Source organism: Schistocerca nitens, chromosome 1 (genome assembly GCF_023898315.1).
Source record: "Schistocerca nitens isolate TAMUIC-IGC-003100 chromosome 1, iqSchNite1.1, whole genome shotgun sequence".
NCBI classification, from domain to species: Eukaryota; Metazoa; Arthropoda; class Insecta; order Orthoptera; family Acrididae; genus Schistocerca; species Schistocerca nitens.
The window spans coordinates 1,199,499,607-1,199,522,915 of record NC_064614.1 but is presented as its reverse complement, the minus strand read 5'-3'; positions in this window follow the sequence as shown (position 1 = coordinate 1,199,522,915).

Here is a 23,309-nt window from a genome sequence, read left to right as displayed (position 1 = left end):
TACAATCGCGTCTGGACCGAAGGTCAAGTCCCCATGCGTTGGCGTGACGCCGTTGTTGTTCCTATACCCAAACCCGGGAAGGATAGACACCTTCCTTCTAGTTACCGCCCCATTTCTCTTACAAGCTGTGTCTGTAAGGTGATGGAGCGCATGGTTAATGCTCGGTTAGTCTGGATTCTTGAATCTCGACGGCTACTTACTAATGTCCAATGCGGCTTTCGTCGCCGCCGCTCCGCTGTTGACCACCTTGTGACCTTGTCGACATTCATCATGAACAACTTTTTGCGAAGGCGCCAAACGGTAGCCGTGTTCTTCGACTTGGAGAAGGCTTATGATACCTGTTGGAGAGGAGGTATCCTCCGCACTATGCACAGGTGGGGCCTACGCGGTCGCCTGCCCCTTTTTATTGATTCCTTTTTAACGGATCGAAAGTTTAGGGTACGTGTGGGTTCCGTATTGTCCGACGTCTTCCTCCAGGACAACGGAGTGCCTCAGGGCTCCGTCTTGAGCGTAGCCCTTTTTGCCATCGCGATCAATCCAATTATGGATTGCATTCCACCTAATGTCTCAGGCTCTCTCTTTGTCGATGACTTCGCGATCTACTGCAGTGCCCAGAGAACATGCCACCTGGAGCGCTGCCTTCAGCGTTGTCTAGACAGCCCCTACTCATGGAGCGTGGCAAATGGCTTCCGGTTCTCTGAAGAGAAGACGGTTTGTATCAACTTTTGGCGATGTAAAGCGGTCCTTCCGCCATCCTTACATCTCGGTCCCGTTGTTCTCCCATTCGTGGACACAACTAAGTTTCTAGGGCTCACGTTGGACAGGAAACTGTGTTGGTCTCCACATGTCTCTTATTTGGCGGCCCGTTGTACACGTTCCCTTAATGTCCTCAGAGTTCTTAGCGGTTCATCTTGGGGAGCGGATCGCACTGTCCTGCTTCGCTTGTATCGGTCCATAGTCCGATCGAAGCTGGATTATGGGAGCTTCGTCTACTCGTCCGCTCGGCCATCCCTCTTACGCCGGCTCAACTCCATCCACCATCGGGGGATACGTCTTGCGACCAGAGCCTTCTACACTAGTCCTGTCGAGAGTCTTTATGCTGAAGCTGCCGAGTTACCATTGACCTACCGGCGCGACGTACTGCTGTGTCGGTATGCCTGCCGGCTGTTGTCTATGCTCGACCACCCCTCTTACAAGTCCTTCTTCGCCGATTCTCTCGACCGTCAGTACGGGTTGTATGTGTCTGCCCTGCTGCCCCCCGGAGTCCGCTTCCGTCGCCTGCTTAGACAATTGGATTTTGCCCTCCCTACCACCTTCAGAGAGGGTGAGAGCCCGACACCACCTTGGCTCCAGGCTCCGGTTCGTATTTATCTCGACCTCAGCTCATTCCCGAAGGAGGGTACTCCGGCTGCAGTGTATTGCTCACGGTTTGTCGAACTTCGTGCTCGACTTGCCGGTCACACCTTTATTTACACCGATGGCTCCAAAACTGACGATGGTGTCGGCTGTGCCTTTGTCGTCGGGGCCGCCACCTTTAAATACCGGCTCCTCGACCAATGTTCCAGCTTTACAGCCGAGCTTTTTGCTCTCCATCAGGCCGTTCAGTATGCCCGCCGCCACCGCCATTCATCGTATGTACTCTGCTCTGACTCACTCAGTGCTCTTCAGAGCCTTGGAGCTCCCTATCCGGTCCATCCCTTGATTCAACGGATACAGCAGTCCCTCCATTCTTTCGCTGATAATGGTGGTTCTGTCAGCTTTCTGTGGGTTCCCGGACATGTAGGAGTGCCTGGGAATGAGGCTGCGGATGCTGCAGCCAAGGCTGCAGTCCTCCTGCCTCGGCCAGCCTCCCATTGTGTCCCGTCATCTGACGTTCGTGGGGATGTATGTAAGAGGCTTGTGTCGTTGTGGTGGGATGCTTGGTCATCCCTCCAAGGAAACAAGCTCCGGGCAGTAAAACCGCTCCCAACTGCTTGGACAACATCCTCCCGACCATCTCGGCGCGAGGAGGTCCTTCTGACCAGGTTGCGGATTGGGCATTGCCGGTTTAGCCACCGCTACCTGCTCTCCGGTGACCCAGCCCCGCACTGCCCTTGTGGTCAGGCATTAACAGTGCGCCATGTTTTATTGTCGTGTCCCCGTTTTAGTCAATTTCGTGTTGTCCTGTCCCTGCCATCTACTTTACCGGATGTTTTAGCTGATGACGCTCGAGCAGCTGCTCGTATTCTGCGTTTTATAACTTTAACTGGCTTGTCCAAAGACATTTAACCTTTTTACTTATTTTATCTGCATATTTGTCAGGTCCTTCTGGTGTCCCCCCCATCCCCTTGAGTTTTACCAGATTCCATGTGCTCTCACAACAGTGACTGGGCGCTAATGACCTCAGCAGTTGAGCGCCCTTAAACCCAAAAAAAAAAAAAAAAAAAAAAAAACATACTGCATTGACCTCCCCTGTACACACAGGATCTGTCGCCCTGGTATTTTCATACCTTTGAAGACCTGAAAAAAAGACATGCATGAACGTCGGTTACAGTCGAACGAGGGAGTGCAAGGTTGGGTGTCGTTGTATCTTCGAAGAAACAATGGGTAACGGAAGAAATACTTTACCTCATCGACGAAAGAGGGAAGTACAAACATTTTCAGGGGAATTCAGGGATACAAAGATACAAGCCGCGTAGAATTGTAATAAATAGGAAGACGAAATGGCTCCATGAAAAATGTGAAGACATCGAAAAAGAAATGATTATCTGTAGGACTGGCTCAGCATGTAAGAAAGTCAAAACAACCTTCGGTGAAATTAAAAGCGAAGGCCATAAGCTTAAGAGTGCTATGGGAATTCCACCGTTAAATGCGGAAGAGAGAGCGGATACATGGAAAGAGGAATTTGAATGCCTGCATGAGGGAGAGGATTTATCTGAAGATGGGGTGGAAGAAGAACCGGGAGTCGACCTGGAAGAGACAAAGGATCCAATATTAGAATTAGCTCTGGTGGACTTAACTTCAAGTATGACAGAAGGGATAGGTAGCATTCCATCAAAATTTCTAATATCGTTCGGTGAAGTGATATCAAAACGAATATTCACGTCGATGTGGAATGTAAGAGACTGGCGATATACCATCAGACTTTTCGAAGAAAAACTTCATCCACACAATTCCGAAGATTCCGAGAGGCGACAAGTGGGAGAATTATCTTACAATTAGTTGTGACGATCAGGTACCCTTAGGAAAGGTAAAGGCACATGAGACAGTTCTGATATCGCAGTTGATAATAGAAGCAAGACTGAAGAAACATAGACAATTTCATAATATTTGTCGACATTACACATAACCTACGACTGTAAGATATGGAAACGACAACCCAGCAACCTCACAGCCCCGCTAATAAACGAAACAGCTTCCACCTGCCATTATCAAACAATATACGTAATAAACATCTCAAATGGATTTACACGCCGCATACAATTTTTTATCGTATTCGATACCTACAGTTACGTTCTGGTACAAGCACAAGAAAAGAACATACTGAAGGTGAGAGACATTTATTCCAAATTAATGGAAAGGAAACAGCTAAACAATGTCGAAAATAAATATAAAAACTGCGACTGGCAGACAATATAAGACAATACAAACAACTGAGATCTGCAATCCCAAGTGAGAGGTTTCTGGTGTTTCTGTGAACAGAAAAATCGCACCTAATTTAAAGATGAATGGAATACACATTGCAGACCGTGCGAGGTGGCGCTGGACTCGCGTCTGGGAGGACGACGGTTCAAACCCTCGTTGGGCCATACTGATTTAGGTTTTTCGTAATTTCCCTAAATTGCTTCAGCCAAATGGCGGGATGGTTCCTTTGAAAGGACAAGACTGATTTCCTCCCCATCCTTCCATAATCCGATGGGACCGAAGACAGAGCTGTTTGGTCCCCTCCCCCAAATCAATCAACCAACTAACGTACACCTTGTAGACACCCATAAATACCCTAGTAGCGATCTTACAGCAGTAAAGAGAACACATTCGTCTCCAAGAACATCAGAGGAATATGGGAGAACGTTCGGGAAATATAAGCAAAAGTAAACAAAACCACGCCCAGTACAATCCCGCCAGCACTCTTCTTAGCTCCAGACACTAAACCTCATCACAGCCAAAAAAGGGAACGCTGTGAACTGGATAAAAGCTCACAGAACCGGTTACATCTTAACACGGGAAAACAAAAGTAAAGACTTCTGGTATTAGATAACATCGCAACGCCGTAAGTCAAGACGAACAAAAAGCTACAAGAAGAGAGAAAACAACGTCCTAAATAAGATAATTACGTGAATTAGATCTGGATACACGTTATGCAGTTTCTGAACGGAACTGTTGTTACGCTGCCTGTAAGTTCAATGTAAAAAAAAGGAAGAAATCTGTAGTTGAATAAATTTTTTTCCGGGAAAAAAGAGCGTAGCGTACTCCCGCTAAATCACACAGTTGCTGTTTCGAGTCCTCCTGGAAGCATAGTTTTTAACCTTTTTAATCCCATATTGATGGAAACGTTAGTTAATAAACGCTGATAGTAATTTATTACTAAGAATAATCTTTTTGGTTTTAATTACTCGTCATATGACAAAAAACTGAAATTTGATTCAGACGAGTGAATCCATGTAATACAGTTCGATCTCCAGAAACAAAGAAGTATATGGTTTTTCTATTTGATGTTTCGAATTTTTGTACCTCATTTCACTTTTTAAACACTTGCATTTTCATGCGAAATGTTATTTTCGTTACAAATATTGTGATTTGGTATTTGATAAAATATTTATTGGCTAATAAATATATAATTTATAAAAACGGCAAAGAGTTCTATACCAGCGACTGCGAGGTTACAACGGGAGTACGCTACGCTGTCTTCTCCAGAAAATACAGAATTTATGATTACAAACCGATCACCCTGTGCTCTGATCTGGCAATGAATTCTTCGCTAAACCACAAATATTTTATAATTAAAATCACAAAGAACTCTACTAATCTTCGAAGACGACTTGGGCCCACGTAGGAAGTGACTTTTACTTGATAATGACACTTTGGAGCTGACGGTCATTACGTATGTAAAACGTATGAAGTGTGCGAAGTGCATCATTCAGAACGATAGTGAAAAAGGTTACAGGATTACTCTGGACTCCACAGAGGCTGAGGTTTTCGTTCAGTGAACTGACGTAATCACAACACGATCTCATTACGAATAGTATAGAAAGGTGAAAGTCAAAAATGTGCCTTTAGTAGAATAGGCCTACGCCGGCCATGCCTCAGTTGTCCATTTCACAGCTGTTCCGTTGTACCGACTGATAAAAGCAGTGAAAAACTGCAGTCAGTTCTTTTGTAGGAAGAGAGAGTTGGTAAGGAATTGCAGCAACTTGATAGGTCTCAGCAGGACATGGAAAAACGGCTTTCACTGGAAGAGTTGGAACCGCTGTATTACTTGCTGCTAGTCACTTCTGGCATCGGGCGAAGTCTTCCTCGTAGACGAATAAAATATTCCTTACCTTAAGCGGAAATTAATGACTCCAGACGCGGCAACATAAATCCACCAGAGATACTTTGACGACAAACTAAAGGGGACGTTACGTGTTCCAGAGTATTAGAAAAATGACAGTTACTACAACTGAAATGGAGCAAAGTTCGTTTCACAGAATGGTTCCAACACGACTACGAAGGAAGAAGGGAAGGCTGATAATAGTTTAGCGTTCAATCGACGTTAGCTTCATTAGAGGTAAGTAGCCGCCGGCCTTGCCTCGTTGAATACGCCGGTTCCCGTCACATCAACGAAACTAAACAACGCCAATACTTGGATGTGTAATCAACCGCGTATGTCATGCGCTGTCGGCAGTTTTCCCTTTGCCTTTCTGGAAAATGGGATGGGGGGGGGGCAGCCGAAGGGGTGGTGTCGTAGTTCCTAATCATCACACTTGGTGTTAATGTCCCGGATTAAATTGCAAATCTCTGCACAGTGTCTGATGGAATTTTATTATTATTCTCATGCCGGAACCATACATAAAACATACATTAGTTTATCTAGTCTTTGACCAGAGTTTGTCCATTTCCAGAGCATTTTCCGTCGCCTGGTGGAGGTCATCTTCTGTGCATGTAGCTGGAACAGTCGACACTGAAGCATATGTTGAACAGTCTGTTCTTCCCCAAAGCCACATCCGGTTTTCTTCAGTGTATCCCCATTTTGCCAAGTTAGCCCGTGATCTGCCCAATCCTGACCTCAGCTTATTCAAGGGCTTCAAAGTGGCCAATTCTCGCCATGACCAGGGGGTACAGATTCTAAAATCTTTTCCAAACCAGAAGGGTGGGGTGTCTCAGTCCTCCATAGTTGCAGCCAGGCTTCTTCATCAGTGGTTATTAGTTTCTCCGATGCTCTGAGGAAACTTTGCCTTCAGCTTAGTCGTTACGGGTTGGTTTGCTGCCCATGCATGGGATGCGTTTTTTCCTGTTCCAGTTTGTCTTTGCCTGTTTGTTGCTATTTATCTTCGAACAGGAGGTGGTGCAATTCCTACAAGGTGATGCAGCCATTCGACTGGAGTTGACTTCAAGCAGCCTATGTAATTCATCATGTGTCGTTTAGGGCAATATCTACTTGTCTGGCATGTGTTGACTTACACCAAACAGGACAGGCGTATTCTGCAGAGGAATATCATAATGCCATTGCAGAAGTTCGGATGCTTTCAGCTTGGCTGCCCCACTGTGATACGGCCAGTTTTCTCAGTAGGTTGTTCCTGGTAGAGACTTTTGATTTGAAATTCATGCAGTGTTTTTTGAACAGTAGAGATCTGTCGAGTTTTATTCCTAGGTATTTTAGACGGTCCCAGTGTTCCAGTTTAGCCCCTGACCATTCTGTCTTTAACTTGCGGCTGGTTTCACTATTTCTCAGATGGAAAGCACACACTTGATGGGTTTGGTTTTAGCTTGTTTATCCTGTAGTTTTTTGACAGATCTTAAAGAGAAACTTTAGCGTGATTTCTATTGAATCGAAGTTTGTGCTTTGGGTTGCCAGAGCGAGATTGTCATCATACAAGAAACTCCTGCAGTTGGGGACTTTGGGATGTTCATTGGTATACATATTGAACAGAATTGTAACAAACACACTTCCGAGCGGAAGGCCATTTTTCAATAGCCTCCATCGGCTGCGCTGTCCTTGGAGCTCAATGAAGAATCTTCAGTTCCACAGGAGATTGGCGACGAGCTTTTTGAGACTAAAATCCTGTGTTAGGTTGTAGACCTTGTTTAATAGTAAATGGTGGTTGACGGTATCGTACGCTGCTTTCAAGTCCACGAATACCACTCCTGTCACTTTACGGGCTTCAAAGCTGTCTTCTATGACTTGTGAAACTTCCTGGCAGATTAAAACTGTGTGCCGGACCGAGACTCGAATTCGGGACCTTTGCCTTTCGCGGGCAAGTGCTCTACCAACTGAGCTACCCAAGCACGACTCACACCCCGTCCTCAGTTCTTTACTTCTGCCGGTACCTCGTCTCCTACTTTCCAAATTTTACAGCTCTCCTGTGAACCTACGAATTGTGTGAGACAGGACCGAATCCAGCTTGTTGAGGTATAAGCAAGGGATTGGTAACATGTGAGAGGCGCTTTAACATCATTCTCTCTAGCTCTTTGTAAATGTTACATGAAAGGAGCCTACCCCCCAGGATTGCGATTGAGAAAAGCAATCGGGCGTACGCTGGGCGTCAAGAATTGACGGCTGATCCTTTGACACCAGAAACATCCATATAAAAGCCCTTTTTAGGTCCAGATAAGCATTATCTGATGGAGTGGGGGTTTGCGACACTGTTGACAGCGATCTGTCCGTCGGATGGGGCGGCCCCTTTGGTGCTGTTAGAGACGAGTAGGCTATGTTCCGTCACCACGCACCACCCTCTTCCTCCTTTCATCAACATACAACGGAAACATGAGGCCACACTACACATACACCCATTAGAGCCGTCCACGTAAGTGGTACACTTCACACACACGCGCCTCATACTTCGCGAAGGAAGGTTGCCAGTCTCGGCGAAGGACAGGGGAAACCTTCCCCATTAAGCGGCTGAACCTGCCGTTCGGTGTCTCCCACCAAATCATGCGATACGAATTTACTTTATTAGAGATATAACGCAATCGGACAAGAATGTTCGAAGGGAAACATTCCGGCATTTACTTCGCTCTTGTTGGATATGAACGCACTGTCACCTCGCATGGTCCTTGAAACGATGTGACCGATATAAATTCCATAATGCGAGAATAAAAATTTCAGCAAGTACTTACAGTGAGTAAGAAGGCAGTAACTGATCGGGTTCGTATGGTACTGGAAGAACTGGTAAGAGATATTATTCAGAAATAGCAAGTTTTCTAGGGAGATGTAAACAACAAAGACAGCTAAAGGTACAGTCTTCACTGCAAAATACTTCACTTTATTCTTGACCATTACATATCGACTGTTGTGGTCGTATCTATTGCAGGTTATGATTGTATCGAGTATTTTTTGCGAAAATGATAATAGTATCGCCAGAAGTGTTGGAAAACAGAAACTCTTAAGTCGACCAAGAACTAATTTGTGAGAGATGTTATTTTGAATTGTGGAATACTTTTAACACTATTCATGGTAGAGATTAATGTTGTGAATGACGTATCCATAAGTGCAAATATCCTTGTGCACGGTGGATAAGGAGGTACTATTTCAGGGGGACCCAGATTTGATAATAAGACCCCAAAAAACTTAATATATCAAAACAGTAATCCAACCGTGCAAAACTAGCACTTAAAAACTTATTTATTTTTTATCTAAGAGAATAAATAAAAAACTTTAATACAGTAATACACATCTGTAAGCATCACACAATATATTTATTATAAGCTGACGATAAACATGTATTACAGGCCACTGAGGAAGCGAAACGCGTATGGGATAAACAGTCTTTTATTTAGCTGAATAGTAATATATACACTGTTACCACTGAACAGATTATAAAATTACTACAAAATTAGGAGACAAAATAGCTATTTACGCTTCACTAACTAGTAAATCGCGCGCGCACACACACACACACACACACACACACACACACACACACACACACACACACACACACACACACACACACACACACACACACACACACACGCGCGCGGACACGCACACACACTATGAGCGATGAAAGTGCATGCCTACAGAATACTGCACGAGTATAACTAGTTTTCAGTAATACATCAGTTTTTACCATCGTAATTAAGTTTACTGTGGTGTCACCGCCAGACACCACACTTGCTAGGTGGTAGCTTAAATCGGCTGCGGTCCATTAGTACACGTCGGACCCGCGTATCGCCACTGGCAGTGATCGCAGACGGAGCGCCACCACACGGCAGGTCTCGAGAGACTGACTAGCACTCGCCCCAGTTGTACGACGACGTTGCTAGCGACTACACTGACGAAGCCTTTCTCTCATTTGCCGAGAGACAGTTAGAATAGCCTTCAGCTAAGTTAATGGCTACGACCTAGCAAGGCGCCATTTGTACCATTGCATGTATCTCAAGATAGTCTCACTTGTATCATCAAGAATGCTGTATACCAAAGGACGATATAAAAGTTAAGTGTTCTAGTAGCTACGTTCTTTTCTTTATCACTTTCATTACGAATCCTGTTCCAGACTTCGCCAGTCGGCGTGTGTGTACGTGTGCCCTTTCGGCTACCCGTCACTGTGGACTGGCTGCCTTGTCAGTCCACTACATTTTCAATTCTGATTTTTCCGCGGAAGCCCTGAGGACGTTAACAGAAGTGGAACTGCTGCGCTTATGAACTTTCTGTAGCAAAGGGTTCGTGTTGTTTGTGTATATTAGAGGGTATCTCCCATTATCCTGGCACTCAAAGGGCTTCTCGACAGGGGCTTTTCGACAGCGCCGCAATCCTACTGATGATTGCGAAAAAATAGTGTGGACAGTATATCAAAAAAACTCTGCCGCAAAAGATGATCTTCCTTTCTATTTTATTGGAGTTGACAGGTCGTAGGTTGAGAAAGAAGATACGTGGAGAGAAACTACCTGAGTGATGAAAGAGCACTGCAAAGAGTTCAGAACCGTGGACTGAGATGGCATAGAGCTAAAACACTGTACTAGCACAAGGGAAGACTGCCACCCAGTTGCCCTTCCAACTACCCAAATTAAGTTTTTCTGTTTATCGGATGGTTCCTTTGAAAAGGACACGGCCCATTTTCTTTCCCGTCCTTCCCCACTAAGAGCTTCAACTCCGTCTCTTATGATCTCACCGCCAACGAAACGTTAAGCTCTAATCGTCTGTCATAAGAAGTTAGTTAATAGCAGCTAATATATAAAACTAGCCTGCATAAACCAAAAATGGCAACTCTTGCAAGGATAGACATTTCGTGAGACCACCTAGCTGCTTGCAAAGCAACAGACACTTGAGACCAGCAAAGGAGCTAGGATCGGAAGAGAAATGTCAGCTCTGAGAGAACCCGTACAAACACTCCAAACCTTGTATGGAGAATATATAGGGCAACAGACAAATTTCGAAAGCGGAAAAAGTTATTATTATTTAAAAAAGTTATTGATAGGCACAGGTCCCAAGCAGATAAACACTGCTGCCATGTTATCTTTAGTTGGTAAACTGTTGTAGCATTATATTCAACACTAGGTTGGCCAGTTTGGGGACATCGCTTAGTGCTGAATATGTTGCTCCTCCATACCTGATATTTCTTTAAAAAAGTATTTTCGTTAATTTACGGGTGAGTATATATGTTAATACTAAAGTTTCCATCATACTTCATCAGGACACTAAGAAATTCAAAACTGAAAGAGAGTTAGTCAAGGAAATTCATATCTCCACACCTGTCCTCAGTAACCCTAGACGACTTTGAACTGGAAAAACGGGAAAAGAATCACAAGATGTTTCAGAACCTGAGGGCTGCTCAGCGAGTTAAATGATGCACGTGACTGTACTTTTCTTCCAACATACAGAGAGACGTTTAGAGCGACTATCCTCCTATACTGAACTAGTCAAATTTAAACTATAGGGTAACATACACTTCACAACAAAATGCAGAGAAAAGCTGTAGCTGAGTTGCATACACCCAGAGAGACTGAGAGAATTACAGTCTAGAGACAAAGTGTCTGAGGACAAGCATTTCCAGGGCTGTTTAGTAAGGCTGTTTAGTAAGACAGCAAAAAGAGGTTAGGCGTATTCATTCCATGTGATACTGCTTCACGGTGCATTTGAATTACATATAACGTAAGATCGTGGTAAAAAGACAACGTCTATTTCTTTTGTTGGGGGTCAAGTGATAGTAAAGACTTTGAGAGTGTTCTGCAGACTCTTAAACACTTGCCGGCCGCGGTGGTCTAGCGGTTCTAGGCGCTCAATCCGGAGCCGCGGGACTGCTACGGTCGCAGGTTCGAATCCTGCCTCGGGCATGGATGTGTGTGATGTCCTTAGGTTAGTTAGGTTTAACTAGTTCTAAGTTCTAGGCGGGCCAGAAATGTAGCAGTACTCTAGAACAGGTTGTAGCATCATCTTCCTTATCAGATGAACTGTACTTATCCAGAACCAAACTAAACAAGTTACTGTGTTCCATTCATTCATGGTATTGCTGCTTTCGTGTGTTCATCACATTTAAGTCCGACCCCGGTAGCTGAGTGATCAGTGCGATAGAACTTCAGTCATAAGGGCCCAGGTTCGATTCCCGGCTAGGTCGGAGATTTTCTCTTCTCAGGGACTGGGTGTTGTGATGTCCTAATCATCATCGTCATTTCATCCCCATCGATGAGCAAGTCGCCGAAGTGGCGTCAGATCGAAAGACTTGCACTCGGCGAGCGGTCTACACGACGGGAGGCCCTGGTCACAAGTCGTGTGTGTGTGTGTGTCACATTTAACATCACTTCATGGCATTACTCGTTCGTATTTGAACGATATGGTAGTGTCCATGAGTTACTATCGTCTTATTTTGTTGTTTATCGGAGTTATATTACATATTTACAAATTTAAATAGAGATAAAAGTCAGAAAAGCAGGAGGGGAGCCGTTGGTCAGCTCCTCAAAGGAATCTGGTGACATCACGAAAATAAATTAAGCAAAGAAGAAAAATTTAGGGTTTATAATAAGTGCAGTACCATTATCGTCATTTGTCCTGACCAAATTTTTTCCAGAATATGTGAATGGCCCATCAGTACACATCAAATCATTACATAATGAAGTACTGAAGTCTTCTTTTCAAAACCAATTTATTTGTCAAGACTGCTACGTTAAATCAAGTACTGGATTACTAGTTTCGGCAATATGTAGTGCCGATTTATCTGGTAATAAATATGAAAGCCGTAGGTTTTTTAGTCTTTTGATAAGATTTATTCAACATAACCATGTTATCGAGCCACTGCAGGTTCATCATTAGATGGAGGATTTACAAGGGCATTATGCTGTGAACCGAGCGTAGCTAGATGCAGTGCTGAAGAGTGCACTGCCTCATGGTATCCGTATGAAATCTCTTCCTGTAGTGTAAAAAAAAATGGTTCAAATGGCTCTGAGCACTATGGGACTCAACTGCTGTGGTCATAAGTCCGCTAGAACTTGAAACTACTTAAACCTAACTAACCTAAGGACATCACACACATCCATGCCCAAGGCAGGATTCGAACCTGCGACCGTAGCAGTCGCACGGTTCCGGACTGCGCGCCTAGAACCGCGAGACCACCGCGGCCGGCCCCTGTAGTGTACATGGACACAAACATACGCAGTACTTAGCTGCACTCGGTTTTACACAGATTCACAGAAAGTAAAATATGTATTGCCATCCTCAGATCCATTAAACTGGACAGAGACAGTTACATCGTGCAATACTTACACCGGACTGTCGCATGAGGACTATACCAATATGCTTAAAAAAGTCGAAGCATTACAATGAAATACCAGGAAGTCCATCATAGTGTGTACAGCTTTGAGCATGCGTGGGAGGCACAAGCGAAGTACGTATCATATTTTGCCGCTTCTTGGTATTAAATCATGTTGGCTGCGACTAGCGGTCTTCGTTTCTTAAGAAAAAGCTCTAATAAAACATTATATATCGCCTGGTGCACTGAATGATCGTATCAGGTAACCACTACACAATAGTTGAAATCTTCTGGGTCATTAGCCCGCGTCATGTTTCTTCTAAAATGATCGACGTTTCGACCCCTCTGCTGGGATCTTCCTCAGGATCTCCTGGTGTGCACTACTGCTAGAACACCAGAAGATCCTGAGAAAGATCCCAGCAGAGGGTCGATACGTCGATTATTTTAGTAGAAACATGACACGGCATAATAACCGAGAAGATTTTAACTTCAGTGACAACGGCTACGAAAGCCTACAGACTTACACTATACAATAGTTTTCAGTATCGAGTCCATTGATAAGGTCCCAGAAGTATAAAATTCCATGTTTTAGGCGACACGCAGAGCTGTGTGTGAGGTGGCACGCAAGTGCTGTGGTCACGTGACGGAGGCAGCGCCGCATCAGCGACGGCGGCGCCTGAATGGTGCCGACTCTCTCTCTCTCTCTCTAGCTCTAGGTGGAGGCGGCCTGACAGCTTTGTCTCTCCCTGCTTACTGGCGGCGCAGCCTTCGCGCTGTTTACAAACAAACGCCAGCTTCGACGCGGAAGCGTGAATCACGCCTCTAGCAACCCGCGCCGACGCTGCACCTCCGCATCGCCTGGCGTCGTCGTCATTGATACGGCGCACGAGGCCGCATGGAAATGCTTTATGCTGACGGTGAAGCACCATAGGATAAGATTCAGAATGCTATAGTTGTATCTTGCCTGACAGTGGGACGAAAACAACCACATCGTATTGGGGGAGGACGTAGTGGTGGAGCACATTCACTACGAATATCTGAGAGCATCTGGAATAGCAGTAAAAATTGTCTCAAGGGTGTGTGATGGTTGACCATTCTTGATTTTTACTCGTGCCATGAAGATAAAGGATTTGAAGAGAATGGTATCATACGGGTTGTTCAAAAAGTCTCTCCGCAGTGCCGTATGACTGTTAGCCGCGCGTGACGTGTGCCGCAGTGAATATACCGAAATGAAACTCAGTGAAACAGAAGTTATTAATTTATTGAATATTCATTTTTACTTACAAATTTTCACATTTAATGTTGAAAGTGTCCTCCCTGTTGTTGAATACACATTTCAATTCGTCTAATCATGTTTCCAAACACAAACTATAACTTTTCTTCTATAACACAAGCATTAAAAATGGATATTGCAGTTTTCAATTCATCGATGGATTTTGGACGGTTTTTATAGACAGTTGCTTTCGCTACACCCCAGAAGAAAGTCAGGTGATGTTAGGTCAGGCGATCGTGGAGGTCAAAGTCCCTGTGAAATTATGCGACCACCAAAAAACATCAGTAAGCAGCGACATCGAAACGCGAGCTGTATGCGCGGTTGCACCATCTTGTTGAAAATAACCGTTCAGTATTTCACTTAACACAAGTTCTCCTATGGATGGGAACAGAATATCACTGCAGTATCGTTGTGCGTTTATTGTTTCGTTGAAAAATATGGGACCCACAATCTGATGTTTAGAAATTTGAATCCAAACTATTTTCACAGAACGAAGTGGTTCCTCATGAATACACAATGGATTTGCAGTACTTCACATACGAGAATTTTGCGAGTTCATGTACACGGATAAATGAAACCACGCCTCATCAGTGACAAATGTTTCATTAAGAATATCTCTTACATTTTGTTGAACGAAATTTTTGAACCATTGACATTAACGCAGTCTCTTGCAATGATAAGTATTTTTCAGTTCTTGCACGACTGTGACTTTGTATGGAAAAAGTTCTAATTTTTTCCTTACAACTGTGTGGGCCGTTCCGACAACAACATCGATTTCCTGGGCGAGTTTTCTTACTGACTTGTTGGAACTCATGGACATTTTATCGGAAATATCGAGTAGTTTATTCTCACACAAAAAGCTAGGACGACCACTTATCGGTGCATCTGTCACTGAACCCGTACTTCGAAATTTGTTAATCAAATCTCGCACATTATCGCAATGTGGAAGTGTTATCTCCGGGAAAACTGAATTAAATGTTTGACGAACTGAAACTGTATTTTCCCTCCACTTTGAACACTTGTTAGACTAAAAACACACGTTTTTTAATGGTTAGCATTTTAACAGTGACAAAAACGAAACAAACGAAGAAATGAACTAAACTTAAACGTTTACGTCAACACGTAACGACACACACCAACGATACTACTGACGCTCGCTGAGATAAACGAAACAGTGGAATGTTGGGAGAGCCCACTTGAAGGGAAGTAATCCAGGCAGGCGAACAATCATACGGCACGCGCGCCTAATAATCATACGGCACTGCGGAGAGACTTTTTGAACACCCCGTACTTTATGAAGGTCTGGAGTAATTTAATAAACTCAGTGACTGATATTCATGGGAAATCGAAGGGAGATTAGTCGATCAGCTGTTGAAGCCTATGAAGAGCAGTTAGTGTGGTTTATCTCTAAACGAGACCAACACACAGAAACGAGGGGGCCAATTCTTGAGTACTTCTCGAGTACCAGGTCGGATTAAACGAAGACATCAAAGCGATTCAGAGGCGAGTTGCTAGATTTGTTATCGGAAAGTTCGAACAACATGCAAGTATTTTGGAGACACTTCGGGAAATCGAATGGGCATCGCTGGAGAGAAGGCGATGGAATACTGTTGAGAAAATTTAGAGAACCGGCGTTTGAAGCTCACTGCGGAACAATTCTACTGCCGCCAACGTACATTTCGCGTAGAGACCACAAGATTGGGGCTCTTACGGAGGCATAGGCAGTCGCTATATTCTCTCGGTCCGTTTGTGAGGAGAACAGAAAAGGAAATGACTAGTAGTGACTTGTGGAGTTTGTCTGTAGATGTAGATGTAGATGTAGTTGCTAGATGCAGGTGTTGCAATAGGGCGCACGAAGCGGTTGCATTAGCGCCACTCTCTGCCAGACCAGGATACAGAGCCGTCTGCACGGCGCACTAACATTCCCTTATCCGCCCCATCCTTAGCTACGCCGACACTGCCTGCATCTCGCCTTCCCTAAACGCTATAAGTCCCTCGAAATCCTACTCAAAATAGTCTTCAGCATCCGCTTACCTTCTCTGTTTCGTACCGAACACCATCTCATACACTTCCCGCATCTCCCTCTGTTCCCAGAACACCTCCGGATCCAATACATTAATAGCAAAGTTCAATCTTGGGACCAGATATACCACCCATTAATTACAAATCCAGGTATCCTTTGCGCCACTACACATGTACTTCACCTTATATTGCACCTTGTTGCCTTATTCATCCTCTCCTGCCAGAATTTCAAACAGCCGGCCGCGGTGGTCTAGCGGTTCTGGCGCTGCAGTCCGGAACCGCGGGACTGCTACGGTCGCAGGTTCGAATCCTGCCTCGGGCATGGGTGTGTGTGATATCCTTAGGTTAGTTAGGTTTAAGTCGTTCTAAGTTCTAGGGGACTTATGACCTAAGATGTTGATTCCCATAGTGCTCAGAGCTATTTGAACCATTTTTTCAAACAACTCCCGTTACCCGTGCGGAGATACAGCTCTCAAAAATGGCTCTGAGCACTATGGGACTTAAAAGCTCATCAGTCCCCTAGAACTTAGAACTACTTAAACCTAACTAACCTAAGGACAGCACACACATCCATGCCCGAGGCAGGAGTCGAACCTGCGACCGACGCGGTCGCGCGGTTCCAGACTGAAGCGCATAGAACCGCTGGGCCACACCGGCCGGCTTACAGCTCTCCTCCCAACCCTTGTAACAACAGTCCACCTCACATCATCCTTCCAATTTTTTCTCTCCACACCAACTTGCTGACTTCTACGCACTACTTGCAGTCCAACAGGGCCTCATAGTCGTATTCATCATTCAGTCTCCATCATCCCACGATCATTTTCATGCATCACAATTACACCATTACACAATTACACATTATCATCAATGATCGTATTTTAGCTGTAACATAAATCGACTACAAAGTTTTTAAAATCATCAACGTTGTTCATCAGTATGCTTTTTAAACAACCTTCATTAATTGTCATTCTTTGTTGTGTAAAAAAAAATTTAAATATTGCCCAGAAATGTGTTTCCTTGTGAGATCGCCGGCCGGTGTGACAGAGCGGTTCTAGGTGCTTCAGTCTGTAACCGCGCGACCGCTACGGTCGCAGGTTCGATTCCTGCCTCGGGCATGGATGTGTGTGATGTCTTTAGGTTAGTTGGGTTTAAGTAGTTCTAGGGGACTGATGACCTCAGATGTTAAGTCCCATAGTGCTCAGAGCCATTTGAACCATTTTGAACCTTGTGGGATCATTTGCCTTCTTATCGTGTCAGTGCAGGGGATGCCTCGAGCTTTCAAGATGACCTCCAGGTGCAACTGACTGTCTAAACAGCTGCTGTGGTGGCCTTATTTAAATCATAAACGGGTTGTGATTGGTGGTAATTACCTAAAGCGCAGATGATGCCAACCTCTGCGCTGGGGGCGCCACAGCTCTTGTAGTAGCATACGAATATCACTTCCTTGATATGAACTGTCGAGCCAGGGAAAGGAGGAAGGCTGCCATTTTCAGATGTTTTGCTGCAACGAAAGCCGGATGGACGTCTCGACCACTGAACGTGCCACAAGCCGACGCACACTGATTTATATAGTGGCCAGAATTTTCATCCTCCAGTCCACAAGAGAGCACTTTTAAATACACTGGTACACAAAGCAAGACCGGTTTCAGATGGGGGCCACTTGGACTTCGAAGCTGGTATTTTGAAATATGTGTTCCGAAAGATCGGTTATGGTTGACGTGATATGAAGTCAGCATTTTCCAAGAAAAGGAAACGCGAAAATGTTGCTCATCAACGTGATGAGCTACCAATCCTGTTCCTTCCTTTCTGCGGCGGCAACACACTGGGATTCCGTAATTAAAGAGGCTGTTGAAATGAAAATGTTCGAGAAGAGCTTCAACCGTGACAGCAGGTATAAATGGTGGTGTCTGGAAGCGAATTCTCCGTGCAGAGAAGAGGCAGAGATATTCGTCGCAATGTTTACGCTACTACGGAAGCGTGGCATCAACACAGATGTGACACCATCTTCGACAGCGTTACATAATAACCAACCAATCACAGGCCGTCCGTGGACTATATAAGGCCAACACAGCAGCACTTTAGACAGTCAGTGGCAGTTGACAAAGCCGATAAGTGATCATCGAAAGCTCGAACTTTTGTCCTGAACTGACGCACCAAGACGTCAGAGATTGTTTTATACAACAGTGCCTTCGTTAAAGGCTTCGTTGTCAAATTATCATTTGTGTTCTGTTTTTTAATCATCTTTTCAGCTTGTGTATTCTTTGGCTGAACGATTTTATTCGCTAGCAGTCTGCCCCTTCGTGTGGAATGTAAATAATAATAAAGCAAAAAAAAGCACTAACAGACGCTTTGTATGAGGCTCTGTTTGGCATACAAAGGCTTTGGTTTCTCTTATTGGTTCTCCATACGTTGTTTTAGTCACTGCCAGATACAGTCCGCCTGCAAGGCCGGTGTTAAAGCTCACAGTGATCGCAAATCTCTTGCTCACGCTCGTGAATCCCAGATTTTCCTTGTGTGTTCTAGTGCGCTGCCACATTGGCAGTGAAGACCTCACTCACTGTGTAATAGGAACATAGAAAGGTTGGATCAACTGTTTGTGGACTTGTGAAAGCAGCAGGTAAACTTACAAGAACAACAAAAGCGGCAGCAAAGTGAACTGTTAGAGCTATTTATCAAACAAAAGGCAACGCAGCCCGCAGCGTTTGTCTGGTTTCAGGATGCAAATTAAACCTGGGACATCCGTCTGCGTCTCTTCCTTCTCGATTGCAAGTAACATTTTGGATCCCGAATGTCAAAGTGCCTTGCTGCAAGCTACGTTAAAAAGTTTCGCTTCGAGAGCACTGCAATGTAGCACGTCTCCGATGCGGGTATATGAGCACCGACATTTAGGCAAGGAACTAGTGTGGTATTCGTGTCTTTTCGATGCCCTTGCGGTAAATACGGAAACGTGAAGTATGGCGATGTTATTACCAAATGCGTCCAAACGGGGCCAATGTGCTGTTATTCTTTTCTTGGCTGTCTAAGGACAGACACCTGTAGACATCCATCGGAGAACGAAGAACGTGTATGGAGCAGCTCCTTTTTAGAAAATGGCCGTGTGAAATCGTGCGCCAAGTGGTGCTACTACTTGATGATAACCCAAGTCAACATATCGCAAATGTCGTAACGCAGAAGTCACGTCAACTCATGTAGGAAACACTCCAGCATCCACCCTAAAGTCCATCTATTTCCCCACGCGATTATCACTTCTTGGTCCCTTAAAAAAGACCTTGTAGTTTTTCGTGCAATTCTAGAAAAGTATCATATGCCTTAGTGGGGAGAAAGTGTCCTTTGCCGACGGCAGACGCTCGGGAAAGTGAGCGTAGAGTAAGACATCGATGTCGTCCAACCTATGAGCCAGTGGATGGATGCCGCCCCTTCACATCACTGCTGTTAACCAACACTGTAGCCCAGATTGCCACCACAGACATGCTAAGCGTCGATTGTGACGAAACACATAGCGACTACCAGAGGAACGAGTACGTATGTAGTGCTTGTATCGGCCGCCAACCGGCTCGATCGTGGATTGGTGACCACATCAGTGCTGTTACACCAGTATCAGGGACAGCCAACGGAACTCGGGCCATGTTGATCATTATCTTAGTCTTGAACAACACGAAGGAGAACTTCTAGGTCGACTTGGAGGCTATCACCGCCGAGAATCACCGCCACTGCACAAGACAGCTGCGAGTAATGAACTACTGCGATCAAAATAATTCGTTAAAAAGCCAGCTGTCATCAACAGCTAAGTATAAAAATGTAGACCTCAATTATCGACATTAAGAAACCAAATGGTTAACTATGTTCTTGTGGTGATTTGAAGGCAGCTTTTAACGCCCAATCTTAGATATCTATCTCATTCTACGTCCACAAGAACTGTTGGCTACTTTAGCATGGAATCAATTCTTCTCTAAAACTGGCTGAGCAGAGATATATATACACACCACAAGCGACCTCACGGTGTGTGGTGGGGGCACTTCGTCTAACAGTATCACTTCCCCCTTTCCCTGCTTCGGTCGCGTGGAAGAACAGTTGCTCGTATGACTCCACATGGATATCTCTAAATTTATTTTGACGATTTTTCAGCTAGGCATACGTAGGAGTAAGCAATATGATAGTTTTGTCTTCTAGGAACGTACATTTCCGGAATTTTAGCAGCAGACCATACCGTGATGCAGAACACCTCAGCTTGCAGTTTCTGTCACTGGAAAAGGCTAAGCATCTCCGTGATGCTTTCGCAATTACTAAATAAACCTGTAACAAGAGGGTCTGCTCTTATTTATATTGTTGCTGTGTTTTCCCACGAACTTAACGTCATGGCTGCTGTAATTCTGACTTTAGGAGCGCTACTGTCAAGTCCTGTGACGAGACAGCCTGCGAACTTAAGTTGTGAATCAGGCCGACAGGTCTCTATAGGCAGACTGTACCTGGTGTAAATATGTAAGTTCACTCTAGAATGTTGGACATAAAGGCACCATTAGCTTTGGTGTTGGATCTCAGTGCATGTTGATAATGGATGCCCTGTTGCCGAAGATGATGTGTGGAGGAGTATGAGATTTGCCGTACTCTGTCATCATCAGACGCTCAATGAACTACAGCTTGTTACATACATGGTTCCACCCCATCTCGATTTCCATAAAGGTTTCATTCACTATTTGCTACTATACCTACATTTACACGTTTCAGCCCACATATGTACCGATGAAAAGAAACATTCTGAAATGAACTAGCAATTTGGTCTAGATGGGCTTCATATTTACGTTCCCAACACCCTCCAAAGCGGTGGCGTACTGATGGGTGAACAGCAAGTGTGGCAAGGTTTGTCGAGGGTGGTGGGGCAGTGCTTAAATTGTTTAATCATTAAGCGTGTCGAAAGTCGTTGAAAAACGATGAAACATTCTGGCTCCAAAACTGTGGGCAACTGGGCAATCCCCTAACGTCATATGATCTTTGACTGTGCTTGGGCAGCTGGGCAGAATACGACCTTGGACTGTGCTTGCAAAATTGCCTAAAAGCAAAAGTTTGAGTCGGTATCTGGTGCCATTACTGCATTGCGCTCATTCGCCCATAAACATACTATTATTCCTTACTGATAGTTCGATAGTAGCAATTCACCAGCCTCTCCTGCAGTGCATAACAAAGAAGCAGCCCCTCTCCTCTACTTCACAAGTATCACCCACTGTGTGTGCTATACACAGTGTCTAGTGCATTGTCGTCAAGAATTTCTCGGGTTACGCGATGATCATCATCTGTCGAGGACACCCCTGTGTTTTATTATTGTCTGCCACCTGCAGCCTTGCGTCGTTTTATGGATCATCATCGTTTGACGTCGCGGTCGTCTCACTGCATCGTGACTGTCATCTCACCACCTCCTTCACAATCCCTGAATCTGGTGCCATTACTGCATTGTTGTCGTTGCCAACCCATCACCCTTGAGTCGGTGCTGTAATCCAGTCACAACGAGGACACTTCGTTATCGACTGCTGGCTGTTCACTGTCCCGTTATCCCACTATGGACAGTCCTACCATCTGTCATCTGTAAAAGCCGTCATCTCAATCACCACTACATGGAGATTTTCCCGCAATCCACCACGCTATGTTGAACCTCTTCTTCCTAAAGTCTACAATAACTTCTGTCACCAACCCTATCCTTCCCACGGCATCTTCACTGCCTTCTGCCTATGCTCAGTTTCCCATTTTTTCCCAAACCAACCAAATACCATGCTCTGCCACCATCAGTGACAACGCCAGAAGTCCTGATACAAGTCATCCAAACGACATGTTGCTGCAATGGTTCAAGGCAAATGGAAGCACCTGTGCTACGTGATATTTACTGGAATTAAGGAAAACGTGGAAGGGAGGACCCGACAATATAACTGTATTTTCACAAAACCTGTTTTTTTAACAATGTATAAACTGTGTTTTACAGATAATCGAAGCATTTAACCATAAAATTTTCTTTAAAAAAATGAACAAATTTGCAAAATTCTTTTGACCTTAAGCCTTAAGTTGAATAAGCTTTTAGTCTTTGCAGAAGAAATCTGAATTGCTGTGTTGCAAAACAGCCAACAACATGACAATTATTACAAGACGGCCTGCAGTCATGGACTGTGCGGCTGGTCCCGGCGGAGGTTAGAGTCCTCCCTCGGACATGGGTGTGTGTGTTGGTCCTTAGGATAATTTAGGTTAAGTAGTGTGTTAGCTTAGGGACTGATGACCTTAGCAGTTAAGTCCCATAAGATGTCACACATTTTGAAGACGACGGCCGGACCTGCAGCCCGCCCGTTATCTGGTGAAACCGCGGTGTTTAGTTACGCGCTGGGCACAGGCTGTCTCATTAAATGTCCTTCTGCAACACATGAAAACTATACAAGCACCACTGATGACAAGAGTGATCCAATGCTCAAAACAAATGACTTTATTTTGAAAGCTGGATGTCGAAAGGTTCGGGGTTAAGATGCGCAACTGTGCTTAAAGGTTAAACAGATTAGCAAAGAATAAGACAACGATAAGGCTTACTTCAAGGCAACCAACCTCTTAATTTCAATCGGCAATCAAGATGCGAGTGGACCCCAACCTGTCCCTTCTGACAATTGACTATAGCCCTGGTGACAGTTGGCTGTTAATATTTTCAAAATTAAACTGATTGTCAGTTACTAAGACCGCTCTGAAGGAACGTCTTAAAACATGACTTGTGAACACTTATTACAATGGAACTCACTTGAAGGAACCACAAGATCCAGCTGAAATACACCAATAATGACACGGTCTTTGAACCACGGAAATGGACAACTTAGTACAGCAGTTCAGATTATAACTAATGAGTGAGAAATGCAATTACAATCAAAGAACTGAACCGGTTAACAGCTAAATCTAACCACAAGGTTCCTCATTGGTTTAACGGCAACCTGTGCCTTAGTGTAATTTTTCTGGCTGCATTTACGACCAAGAACTCATTAATTAGAACGTTAATGATCGGGTACAAACCAGAAAGAAAAGGCAATATAATAATAGTGGGACAAATTTTTAAACGTCAACTAGTGTCTTAGTACAACACTACTGCATATATTTACGACCAAAGAGCCGACTAAGTAAAACTCTGAGGGCCGGGTACA